Source organism: Brassica napus, chromosome C7 (assembly GCF_020379485.1).
Source record: "Brassica napus cultivar Da-Ae chromosome C7, Da-Ae, whole genome shotgun sequence".
In the NCBI taxonomy this organism is placed as follows: domain Eukaryota; kingdom Viridiplantae; phylum Streptophyta; class Magnoliopsida; order Brassicales; family Brassicaceae; genus Brassica; species Brassica napus.
Window position 1 is genome coordinate 4,146,458 of NC_063450.1, and position 4,960 is coordinate 4,151,417.

At 30.0% G+C, this 4,960-nt stretch overlaps 1 long non-coding RNA gene across 3 annotated transcripts; it reads left to right on the forward strand.

Moving 5' to 3' along the window:
* The first annotated feature begins 574 nt into the window (after nucleotides 1-574).
* LOC111208290 lies at nucleotides 575-3,836 on the forward strand. 3 transcript variants are annotated; one of them, XR_002660274.2, is made up of 7 exons: nucleotides 575-1,673; nucleotides 1,761-1,817; nucleotides 1,949-2,040; nucleotides 2,140-2,195; nucleotides 2,454-2,594; nucleotides 2,693-2,737; nucleotides 2,832-3,836. It is a non-coding gene; the product is annotated as an uncharacterized LOC111208290 (long non-coding RNA). The 3 variants fall into 3 exon arrangements; XR_007326713.1 differs by having other exon boundaries at nucleotides 582-1,673; nucleotides 2,140-2,594; nucleotides 2,819-3,836; XR_002660271.2 differs by having other exon boundaries at nucleotides 586-1,673; nucleotides 2,140-2,594.
* The last annotated feature ends 1,124 nt before the right edge of the window (nucleotides 3,837-4,960 follow it).

Below are 4,960 nucleotides of genomic sequence, written 5' to 3' on the forward strand. Positions count from 1 at the left end.
TAAATATTTGCCGATGTTAACTTTTAAAATTATAAAGATTTTTTTTTTAAATAACAAAAAACATATTATCTAACAATGATTAATATTTACTACCTTAAACCAATGAAAACAAATTCTAAACTATATAGTTTATTTTAAAAATTAAACAAAACTAAATGTTTAATTATTTACTCGATAATATAAATCTATGAAGCAAAAAGTTTAATTTTAAAAAAACTTTCTAAATTTGTGAAATGTTATAATATCTTTAAATATGAAAATAAAACAATATTTTTCTAATTTCTTTATATATATAGTTACGATTTTAATAATGAAATAATAATCCGAAAATATATATATAGAAGAAGATACAAATACATGTGAAAGTTTGAAACAATCTATTCAATGAAAAAATATACCGTAAACTTATTATGTTTTAAAAATTGATAGGCACATATATATTATAATATATACCAACTTAGAATTAAAAATAAAATATTTATATAAAAATAAATGAAAACAAAAAATCTGCGCGGTCGCGGGGTCGAGATCTAGATATAAGTTTGAAATAAGGGTGAGGATAAAACTTGTCCAAGACGTCACTAGTTTAAATATATTATATAGTGTGTATATATCTAAAAACTGGAATTATTATTATTATTATTATTATCATCATGATTCTTGCTAGCAATTAAAAAAATAAAAATAACAATCTCGTGAGTGATTAATCTTTTAGTGGAAAACACCAAAAGTGGAATGCCACAAAATGGAATCCATGTGTGATTCCTCATCTCATTGCTTTATTTATTTTGTTTTTAGTACAACTTTCTTCAGTTTATTTCTAAAATTCTAATTAAGTACACATTTCCTTAACGTAACGCACCAACTGTCGTCTACTTTCGTAGCTTCTTTTTAATATGTACCTATTCATATTTTACATATCTAAACTATACTAAAAGAAAAATAAGCTGTGCATAGAGAGTGTCCACGTTGGTTTAAAAAATTAACCAATAGGAAGACTCAGTTTTGTCACGTCATCTTCATTAAGAATCAAGTCAAGTTTCTAAGTTACCGGACTTTCGTGTGGGCTAATCTGTACACATTATCAGCTCTAAGCGACTCATCAACTTCACCTGCTTCGTACCCATCGTAGAAACGCAAACGTTTATCACCATTTCCGATTCTCTTCTGTAACGTCGGTCTCCACCAATCTTTCTCATTAAACCCCCTTCTTTACAGCTACAATCTGACCCATGCAACTGTTCCGAATCCCTGATTTTTACCTTATATAAATCTTTTCTTTGATACTCTGATCCTCGCAAAATCAGGCAATCTCTTCACTGTCCCCTTAACTTTCTCTTCTCTGATGGCGATCAAATCGGCCGATCTCTTCATTGTCTTCTTAACTTTCTCTTCAGTCATATTTTTCTTGACAAGAGATAGTTGAAATCATGTTTAACAAGACTAATCAACAGACTGGAGGAATTGGTCGGGGAAAAAATCTGAAGGGTGCTGGCGTCTATGGCGTCGTATGGAATTGGGCCGGTTCTTCTTCCCTAGCTTGAGCGAACTGTGTCGGTCTGAGGACGAATAGGAAGAAGATGATGAAATCGTCACTGTTTCAGAGGTCAATAAGATCTTGAAGGGTTTTGCCCAAATATGTAAGAACGGAAATATCTCTTGATTTGATCAAGGTATTGTCTCTTCTACCATCATCTAACTTGGGCTTGTGCCATGAATAAAGCATAAAACATACTGATGTATCTCCAGTCAAATCCTAGGCAGTAAGACAGGAGTGATCAAATGTCTCAAAGCAGCTATTCAGAGAAGTCTTTGAGGTAAACATTTTTTAATTTGCTAGAAGAAGAAACGTAAGAATGTTGTGGCCTACACATATAAACTTTAGAGTGTATTTGTTATGCTCTTTTACATCTTTTCTAGACCTAATTGTCTAAAATCATATGTACAGAAAATCCCACAGGTGAAGGTTGGAGGAAAACCTGGTGATGCAGATAATCAGAGCGCGTTAACCGAAAAAGTTTTACTTGAACTAAACTGAAAGTAAGCAAAACTTAAGACTGTTTATTTTTTTAATTGTCACGCGACTTCTTTATTTTGTGATGTTTCTGAGACAAAATAAACTCAAAAATGTTTGGACAGGTCAAACAATGGAATAGAAGAGATGTGTAGGGACCAATGTAACTGGGCCATCAACGGTATGATTCCTCACCAAACACAATATAACAGTAAATCTTAATCCAACAAGCTCCATTATTTTTCTTTGTCTCTAAGATTCATAATCATTCTGGATTTAAGATTTGAAGCCAAAAAAACAATACAAATGAGACTAAGTTTTGTTTCCAAAACTTAACATTTTCTTTTTGCCAATGCCAACCATACCGGAAGCTCAATTGGAATTTGCTATTCTAGCGTACCATCTCTTTTTCAGAGTGTTTTGAATGTCAATGCAACAGTTGCGCCTCTCCACTATTTGGTACATTCCATTACATTAACGCAGAAATCTGCACTGGTGTCAATGCCTCATGGAGATTCCATTACACCCACGACTTAAATAAAACAGCAAGGACAAGAAATAAGTCACACGTGCTCTTTTGGTAAGTTTACTTTGCGGCTGTTGAATGTTGAATCAAGCTATTTATGTGACATAGATCTTCTTACTGATTAACGAATGCTCTTTTATTTTCTTTCCTAGGCTACTAATCGTTTCACGGATATGGGGTGTGAACGTGCAAGCAAGGTAATTCACGCTAATTGTATGCGTGTGTGCTCTACATTATCTGGTTATTTATGTAGAGTAAAAAGTCTTTATATACCTTAGCTGGTGTCTTCAGGTGTTCAAAAAACAAAATCTTATGCAGCTCCAGCCGGTGATCCTAGAATTGGTCTTTAAAAGCTTAGCTAATGTGCAAAGTTTAGAACATTGTTTCTCTTCAGTTATATGGAGAAAAGCAAGCGAGTGCTATCAAAGTAAAAACCTTCAACATAGAAGGCAATTCATATCTCCGTAGAAAGAAGAAGTCTGGTCAGAAGAAAAAAAAGTGATGATGAGATAAGTAAATGGTTTTGACCTTCCTACCATGTCCTAAGGTCTCGGCTGTAGCTTTTCTGCCATAAGTATATCAACAAAAACCAATGTCTGTAGTCTAGCTCCCAGGAACAACATAGGAGTTAGTTTCCAGCAATGTGGCCATCACACATGTCGTTTTTCTCCGTCGTTTGGACTTGACATAGCCTAAGAGAGAAAGAATAGAGTTTTCATGAATTATTCCTATGTTTTTCCTATTTTTGTTTTATGTTGCCTTAGTATCTCAGTTAGTTTTTTTTTTAAATAAAAAGTAAGTCTATAAATATAAAGGATATACTCCTTTTAGTATTAGTAGATTATTTATGGATTGGGGTTGAATTATGAACCTTTATAAATATTTTATAAATGAATTTATAATGTCAGTTTTAGTTTTTCAGAAATTTAAAGTATTTATGCAAATATTTATCTCTTAAAGATAAATTTAAATAGTGATATTAAATTTGGGGTAAAAGCTAAAATTAAAATTCTCCCAGAAATCATAACATACTTTGTTTCTCCAAAAATTCTAAAAAGGGATGTTCATGTCTAATTGCAGCTTCTAATGTTTTTTCCTTCCATATATATAAATTTATTTTTTCAAAAGAAATTTTGGTTCACACACTATTATGCGTTTTATTTAATTAGCAAACAGTTTATCCAAAATTATGTTTCAATTTACAGAAGTCCAACACCAAATAAGATATAGACTTATTTATTATATAATGTTATCAAAATTATATTAGAACAAATTTACAAAAACAACATCTACACATTCTAAAAAGAGTTTTTTTTTTAGTTTACCCCGAAAGCGCAGGTTCACCAGCCAATAATAGCCTGTCATATCATACTTAATTTTTTTAAAACGTAAAATAACATGAATTTGCCAAGTTATATTATATTTTTTAAATAAAAAGTAAAAATAAATAAATAAAATAGTACTAGCCGCAGAAAAAATGAGTTTATTTAATATTATTAACGATATCAGCAAAACACAAAACCCTAAATTCTAAGCATTAAATCCTACCCCTTTGGATAAACCCTAAACCCTAAATCATAAATATTATACACTAAATCCTAAAAACTAAATCCTAAAAGCCGTCAGCAAAACTCTAAACCTTAGCCCTAAGCCCTAGAGTTTAGGATTTATCCAACGGTTTAGTGTTTACCCAAAGGTTTAGAGTTTACTCAAAAATTTAGGGCTTACCCAAGAGTTTAGGATTTACCCAAGAATTTAAGGTTTAGTGTTTAGGGTTTAATGTATAGGATTTAGGTTTAGTGTTTTGCTTACGGCGTTAACAATGTTAAAAAAAATATTTGTACTATTTTTTATTTATTTTTATTTTATTTTTTTATTTTTAAAAATATAATATGACTTGGCAAAGTTTTATTATTTTTTTCCTTTTTTTTCAAACACTGAATATGAGGTCGCATACTTTTATTGATCGGTGAATAAATAATTTTTCTAAAAAATATCAAAGTACGGATAAACAATCTTTCTATATTTAAAATATTGGTCACTAATAATAGTACGTCACTTCCAATTAATATTAATATTATTTTATAATTTAATAATTTTTACTATTTAATAATGCATAGACAAATCTTAAACTGTTTTAGTTTTAAAACAGTTATCAATCATCGATTTTAAAAAAAAAATTACTCAAAATAATAATAATAAATTCAAGTGCATTATTGAACAATTTTTTTAGTTCTGATGTGTTAACTTACATGAAATTTTAATCCCTGTTTCAAATCTTATACATAAGTAAAGTTTGCCAAACATAATAAAAAAGTAATTCAAACTATCTTCCTAATTTTACTGTGATAGTCAGGTTACTCTTTTTCATTTCAAATAATAGAAACATATTTGACATTAATATAAATAAAATTTTAAAA